This window comes from Coregonus lavaretus (assembly GCF_964263955.1).
Source record: "Coregonus lavaretus genome assembly, chromosome: 6".
Taxonomy (NCBI): Eukaryota; Metazoa; Chordata; class Actinopteri; order Salmoniformes; family Salmonidae; genus Coregonus; species Coregonus lavaretus.
Genome location: NC_139993.1, coordinates 3,580,402 through 3,589,088, shown reverse-complemented (window position 1 = coordinate 3,589,088; position 8,687 = coordinate 3,580,402).

The window sequence follows — 8,687 nt, the reverse complement described above, 5'->3', positions numbered from 1 at the left end:
AAGTTTGCCAATGACCATCTGGATGATCCAGAGGAGGAATGGGAGAAGGTCATGTGGTCTAATGAGACAGAAATAGAGCTTTTTGGTCTAAACTCCACACGCCGTGTTTGGAGGAAGAAGAAGGATGAGTACAACCCAAAGAACACCATCCCAACTGTGAAGCATGGAGGTGGAAACATCATTCTTTGGGGATGCTTTTCTGCAAAGGGGACAGGACGACTGCACCGTATTGAGGGGAGGATGGATGGGGCCATGTATCGCGAGATCTTGGCCAACAACCTCCTTCCCTCAGTAAGAGCATTGAAGATGGGTCGTGGCTGGGTCTTCCAGCATGACAACGACCCGAAACACACAGCCAGGGCAACTAAGGAGTGGCTCCGTAAGAAGCATCTCAAGGTCCTAGAGTGGCCTAGCCAGTCTCCAGACCTGAACCCAATAGAACATATTTGGAGGGAGCTGAAAGTCCATATTGCCCAGCGACAGCCCCGAAACCTGAAGGATCTGGAGAAGGTCTGTATGGAGGAGTGGGCCAAAATCCCTGCTACAGTGTGTGCAAACCTGGTCAAGACCTACAGGAAACGTATGATCTCTGTAATTGCAAACAAAGGTTTCTGTACCAAATATTAAGTTCTGCTTTTCTGATGTATCAAATACTTATGTCATGCAATAAAATGCAAATTAATTACTTAAAAATCATACAATGTGATTTTCTGGATTTTTGTTTTAGATTCCGTCTGTCACAGTTGAAGTGTACCTATGATAAAAATTACAGACCTCTACATGCTTTGTAAGTAGGAAAACCTGCAAAATCGGCAGTGTATCAAATACTTGTTCTCCCCACTGTATATAGAATTGTATTCAATTTAGAATTCTAAATTAGACTGCAGTAATACATGCCGGTGTGGTTGACTGTGAGGGACTGTGATGTCAGATGTGTTCTATTTCCTGTCTTTATAAGTAGACAGTACAGTACACAGCCAGGTGTGGTGATGGTGATGTCACTGCTGAGGTGTTTTCTGTTGTTCTACTTCTCATTCAAGGAATTGACCACAGCAGTAGGTAAGGCAAGCACTTTTTTCCCTCCAATCAAGATTGATTCTGTTTTTATGAAGCATTCTCAATTGAATTCTGAATTGACCCCAACCCTGCTGGGAACAGAAAGGCACAGACATAGCCTAGATCACTATACTTTTTTTGGGGGGAAATGTTGAAATCTACTTGAAAAAGTTTTAGAATCAAAGACCAGTTGGAGTACAAGAAGTGTTTTAAATTAAATTGAAGAGCGGGGTACTGAATACTTTAATCCCTTGATCATCGCATGAATTTTCGCATATGCAGGCCTATTTCATGCATCTTTCCATAAAAGGTCCTTCCAGTATCCTTCACCAGGGAGGAACAAATCCCTTATTATCCCATTGCAGATGTTTATTCCTTTGGGCATTCTTCAGCTGCATTGGCTGCAGAAGCAATGAGGATATTGTGGGGGAGAATAACTCCAACAGCTTTAGTGGCCACTTGAATTCATTTAACATTACTGTCATCTCCCACACATTGTTTCCTTAATAATAGAATGTGTTTCCTTCAGTGTGTAAAAAAAAAAAGCCTTCCGTGAAATAACACTTGCACTTGACTTTTTCCCGCCTTACTAGCGCTGACTTTGCTGATAGCTACTTTATTGAGGAAACATTTATTTACTATGACTGTGATATGTGGTTGTCCCACCTAGCTACACTACATGACCAAAAGTATGTGGACACCTGCTCGTCGAACATCTCATTCCAGAATCATGGGCATTAATACGGCGTTGGACCCCCCCTTTGCTGCTATAACAGCCTCCACTCTTCTGGGAAGGCTTTCCAGCAATGTTGGAACATTTCTGCGGGGACTTGCTTCCATTAAGCCACAATAACATTAATGAGGTCTGGCACTGATGTTGGGGGATTAGGCCTGGCTTGCAGTCGGCGTTCCAATTTATCCCAAAGGTGTTCAATGGGGTTGAGGTCAGGGCTCTGTGCAGGCCAGTCAAGTTCTTCCACACCGATCTCAACAGACCATTTCTGTATGGACCTCGCTTTGTGCATGGGGGCATTGTCATGCTGAAACAGGAAAGGGCCTTCCCCAAACTGTTGCCACAATGTTGGAAGCACAGAATCGTCTAGAATGTCATTGTATGCTGGAGCATTAAGATGTCCCTTCACTGGAACTAAGGGTCCTAGCCCAAACCCTGAAAAACAGCCCCAGACCATTATCCTCCTCCACCAAACTTTATAGTTGGCACTGTGTATTCAGGCAGGTAGCGTTCTCCTGGCATCCGCCAAACCCAGATTTGTCCGTCAGACTGCCAGATGGTGAAGCGTGATTCATCACTCCAGAGAATGTGTTTCCACTGCTCCAGAGTCCAATGGCGGCGAGCTTTACACCACTCCAGCCAACGCTTGGCATTGCGCATGGTGATCTTATGCTTGTGTGTAGCTGCTCGGCCATGGAAACCCTATTCATGAAGCTCCCCACTAACAGTTATTGTGCTGACATTTCTTCCAAAGGCAGTTTGGAACTCGGTAGTGAGTGTTGCAACCGAGGACAGACGATTTTTACGTGCTAATCCTTCAGCACTCGCCGGTCCCATTCTGTGAGCTTGTGTGTCATACTACTTTGTGGCTCAGCCGTTGTTGCTCCTAGACGTTTCCACTTCACAATAACAGCACTTACAGTTGACCAGTGCAGTTCTAGCAGGGCAGAAATTTGATGAACTGACTTGTTGGAAAGGTGGCATCCTATGACGGTGCCATGTTGAAAGTCACTGAGCTCTTCAGTAAGTCCATTCTACTGCCAATGTTTGTCTATGTAGAGTGAATGTCAGTGTGCTCGATTTTGTACACCTCTCAGCAACGGGTGTGGCTGAAATAGCTGAATCCACTAATTTTAAGGTGTGTCCACATACTTTTGTATATATAGTGCATCTTAAGATGAACTGTTAAGTCACTCTGGATAAGAGTTTCTGCTAAATGACTAAAATGTAAAATGTTAGGCTCTTTTGTCTATTTGTATAATGTTCACATTTTATTGCATTTGTCTGGAATAAATAGTTGAAACAGGCATGTTGACAATCCAGATGTGAGGTGACCAGTAGATAGCTAAATAGCAGACAGTTGCCTGTTTTGCCTATATAATATATATATATTATATAATATAATATGCCATTTAGCAGACGCTTTTATCCAAAGCGACTTACAGTCATGCGTGCATACATTTTTTTTTTTTTTGTGTATGGGTGGTCCCGGGGATCGAACCCACTACCTTAGCGTTACAAGCGCCGTGCTCTACCAGCTGAGCTACAGAGGACCACGAGGACCTATGTTAGGCCCTCATTCACAATGCACTTACACTGAACAGAAATATAAACGCAACATGTAAAGTGTTGGTCCCATGTTTCATGAGCTGAAATATAAGATCCCAGAAAAAATTATTTTTCTCTCAAATTTTGTTTGAGGGAATTTGGCAATACCACCAACCGGCCTCACAACTGCAGACCACGTGTATTGCGTTGTGTTGGCGAGCGGTTTGCTGATGTCAGCGTTGTGAACAGAGTGCCCCATGGTGGCTGTGGGGTTATGTATGGGCAGGTATAAACTACGGACAACGAACACAAATGCATTTTATCGATGGCAATTTGAATGCACAGAAATACTGTGATGAGGCCCATTGTGAGGCCCATTTTCTTTTTAAATGTATCTGTGATCAACAGATGCATATCTGTACTCCCAGTCATGTGAAATACATAGATTAGAACCTAATGAATGTATTTAAATTGACTGATTTCGTCATATGAACTGTAACTCAATAAAATGGTTGCATATTGCATTTATATTCAGTATAGTTACATTTAAGTCATTTAGCAGACGCTCTTATTCAGGATTAGTGAGTGCATACATTTTTCATTCTGGCCCCCTGTGGGAATCGAACCCACAACCCTGGCGTTGCAAGCGCCATGCTCTACCAACTGAGCTATAGGAGGGCTAGTTAAGACCTATTCAGTACTTTACTTTAGTCGATCTGGATTTGTTTCTGTTAGCAACTTTTAAATGTCTTTATTTTCTGATGACAGTCCAGAGCCATTGTGAGTGACAGGCAGTCTAAAGACCTACCTCACGCAGTCTATAGTCTGACCTCATACTGCTGTGACAAGTGTTGTCATTGTACATTTCTCTCTTCTTTCTCAGGAACCAAAGATGACTTCAGCTACCAGCTTGCTGTTTTTAGTGATCCATTTTGCCTGTATCAGAGCTGGAAATTCCTCTGAGAGTAAGTTGTGCCATAAATGCCATAATAATGGTTATAAAATGTTATATACAAAAACACAAAAATAGATGTATTGTTTTCAGCTGATTGTTAACTTTGTGGTTTGGGAGAACTGTATATTATTTTTTACTAAAAGTTCAGTAAGATTGGTCACATTATGATAAAACTGACTACTATAACAGTAATTCTCTTTTGTATTAATGTCAATTTTTCTCTGTAATGATATTTTACTTATAGCTTTTGTCAAACTGGAGTGTAAAGAAGAATACCATGGGGTTCATGATCAGCAGTCACTCCTGGAGTGTAATGTCAAAACTGTTCAGAACGTGACCATCTTGACAGTGACCTGGAAGAGAGTGGGAGGTGATGCATCTTTGTTGGAATACCATAAAGAAGAAAATAACTCAACCCTTGGATTTAAATTTGCCGTGCCATCCTGGAACAAGAAGAATATGAATGTGTCCTTGTTGTTGACAAATACCAAGATGGCCGACAAGGGGGCGTATGAATGCATGGAGGAAACAGACAGTGGTGATGCCAGTTTGTGATCTACAGTTCAACCAAGTGTGATTACAAAAAGATAAACACCTTTCAACACAGGTTCATGAAAGAAGCAAACTGAACATGTGAGATATTCAGCCACTCTTGGAGGGCAATAGAAGAATACAATACAATACAACAACTTATTTATTTTTATGTGTTTCGGATCAAAGCCTTCATCTGGGTGTTATGACTGATTTGAGGACTAGGCTGCCGAAGTTCTATCAACATATCGACTGTTGTACTCGCGCGGCTAAAACCCTCAACCATTACTCAGCAAGGCACTCAAACAGGCAAAACATCAATATAGAGACAAAGTGGAGTCGCAATTCAACGGCTCAGACACGAGGCGTATGTGGCAAGGTCTACAGACAATCACGGACTACAAAAGGAAAACCAGCCACGTTGCCGACACCGACGTCTTGCTTCCGGACAAGCTAAACACCTTCTTCGCCCACTTTGAGGATAACACAGTGCCACCAACGCGGCCCACTACCAAGGACTGTGGGCGCTCCTTCTCCGTGGCCAACGTGAGTGAGACATTTAAGCGTGTTAACCCTCGCAAGGCTGCCGGCCCAGACGGCATCCCTAGCTGCGTCCTCAGAGCATGCGCAGACCAGCTGGCTGGTGTGTTTACGGACCTATTCAAACTCTCCCTATCCCAATCTGCTGTCCCCAAATGCTTCAAGATGAACACCATTGTTCCTGTACCCAAGAAAGCAAAGGTAGCTGAACTAAATGACTATCGCCCCGTAGCACTCACCTCTGTCATCATGAAGTGCTTTGAGAGACTAAAAAGGATTGTATCACCTCTACCTTACCTGTCACCCTAGACCCACTTCAATTTGCTAACCGCCCCAATAGATCCACAGACGATGCAATCGCCATCACACTGCACTCTGCCCTATCCCATCTGGACAAGAGGAATACCTATGTAAGAATACTGTTCATTGACTATAGCTCAGCATTCAACACCATAGTACCCTCCAAGCTCATCATTAAGCTCGAGGCCCTGGGTCTGAACCCCGCCCTGTGCAACTGAGTCCTGGACTTCCTGACGGGCCGCCCCCAGGTGGTGAAGGTAGGAAACAACACCAACACTTCGCTGATCCTCAACACTGGGGCCCCATAAGGGTGCATGCTCAGCCCACTCCTGTACTCCCTGTTCACCCATGACTGTGTGGCCAAGCACGCCTCCAACTCAATCATCAAGTTTGTAGACGACACAACAGTAGAAGGCTTGATTACCAACAATGACGAGACAGCCTACAGGGAGGAGGTGAGGGCTCTGGGAGTGTTGTGCCAGGAAAATAACCTCTCACTCATTTACATTATTTAGCAGACGCTCTTATCCAGAGCAACTTACAGGAGCAATTAGGTTTAAGTGCCTTGCTCAAGGGCACATTGACATATTTTTCACCTAGTTGGCTTGGGGATTAGAACCAGCGACCTTTCGGTTACTGGCACAACGCTCTTAACCACTAAGCTACCTGCCGCCCAACAAAACAAAGGAGATGATCGTGGACTTCAGGAAACATCAGAGGGTGCACCCCCCTATCCACATTGACGGGACCGTAGTGGAGAAGGTAGAAAGCTTCAAGTTCCTTGGCGTACACATCACTGACAAACTTAAATGGTCCACCCACACAGACAGTGTGGTGAAGAAGGCGCAACAGAGCCTCTTCAACCTCAGGCGGCTGAAGAAATGTGGCTTGGCAGCTAAAACCTTCACAAACTTTTACAGATGCACAATTGAGAGCATCCTGTCGGGCTGTATCACCGCCTGGTACGGCAACTGCACCGCCCGCAACCGCAGGGCTCTCCAGAGGGTGGTGCGGTCTACCCAATGCATTACCGGGGGCACACTACCCGCCCTCCAGCTTCTATCTCAAGGCCATCAGACTGTTAAATAGCCATCACTAGCACATTATCAACATAGACTAGAAATCACTGGCCACTTTAAGAAATGGAACACTAGTCACTTTAATAATGTTTACATATCTTGCATTACTCATCTCATATGTATATACTGTATTCCATAATATTCGACTGTATCTTAGTCCATGCTGCTCTGTCATTGCTCGTCCATATATGTATATATTCTTAATTCCATCCCTTACTTAGATTGTGTGTATTGGGTATATATTGTGAAATTGTTCGATATTACTTGTTAGATATTACTGCACTGTCGGAGCTAGAAGCACAAGCATTTCGCTACACCTGCAATAACATCTGCTAAACACGTGTATGTGACAAACAACATTTGATTTGATTTGATTGGATGCCCACATGCCGAAATGCGTTGGAATGAAGTTCTATTGAACTTCCATTGTTGTCACATACACACAATTTCATACAGTTATGATTAAAGTTGATAAGGATGTTTATTCTGGAATATGTTCAGGGGGAGTTCAGATCTATTTGTAAGTGTGTGATTGGACAGCACAGCAGGAGCGTTGTTTACTTTCTGTTTCAGAATGACAGTGCTCAAATGATACACAGTAGTACAACGTCCACAACTAGCCTCCATAATGCCATTCTGCCCATGGCATGCAATCAGTGTTTACAAATAATGTACACAGACTCAATTAGAATATGTGAGTGATAAAAGAAAGGTCATTCAAGTTTATTAAAAAACACTCCTACAGTAATCTCATTCCAAGTTATAACCATTGAATTGATGTTGAAAAGGTGCAGAGTCTGTCTTAACAATGTTTACCCACTGACGTTGTTAACTACTGTTGCGAACAGCACCCACATGTATATAATATAATGTATCTTCCTCTCTCTCTTCCAGCTATGTACAAATCTCCAACCATGAGTTCCAGTCCTGAGAACAGCATCAAACAGAACACGAATGTGACCATTTTCTGCAACTCTACAGGCGGGCACCAGAAAGGGTTGATCTGGTGGTTTGACGAGTTTGGCACAAACTGCACAGAGAGTGCTGAACTGGTGGCCAAAGGGACCGACAACGAACTGTTTAGCCTCTCCAGTAAACTAACAGTTCTGAAGGCTACATACAGTGGTTCCACAAACTACTCATGCACAGTGCACAACACCAATGGAGTCCAGGAAGGGAAGGCATCATTTGAGATCCTGTTTGTACGTTCAGCAGGTATGTTCTGCCATCGTGGTCGGTATACACAGTTTGTATGAATGATGTTTTTGATGTCATCCTTTGTGAAAGCAGGGCCAAGTCCAAAACCTGCCAGTCTCCCTCATTACCTCATCCAGACCCTGATAATAATAATATGCCATTTAGCAGACGCTTTTATCCAAAGCGACTTACAGTCATGCGTGCATACATTTTTGTGTATGGGTGGTCCCGGGGATCAAACCCACTACCCTGGCGTTACAAGCGCCGTGCTCTACCAGCTGAGCTACAATTCGGCCTCAATCTAGTCTACTTTTATTAGCATAGGCCTTTTTACGACATCTTTATCACGTGTGAGCACAATAAAAGTCAGCCTTGTAATGAGAGAACAATATCACAAGAGTGGAGTAGATCAAATAATCCTAACACTGCCCTAGATCAGACCAATCTGACTGAGCAGCTTCCTTGAAACTTGGAAAAAAAGAAAATGAATGTCTTGGTTTGGGTAAGAAACAATCCATGCGTTTCAACATGAATCTAGAAGATCTTCAATGTTTGCTTAACCTAGTCTGCTTGTCATCTGATGAGACTATAGGAAATTACAAGGTTAATAATGAAATAATGATAGTGGAGTTGTAACTACCTGCGCTAGTTGACAAATGATAGGAACATTTGTATGTTTAGGGTAATTACTAAAATTGTTCCACCCCGAAACTGTGTATAACTGTGTTAGAGTTATAAAGACAATGAA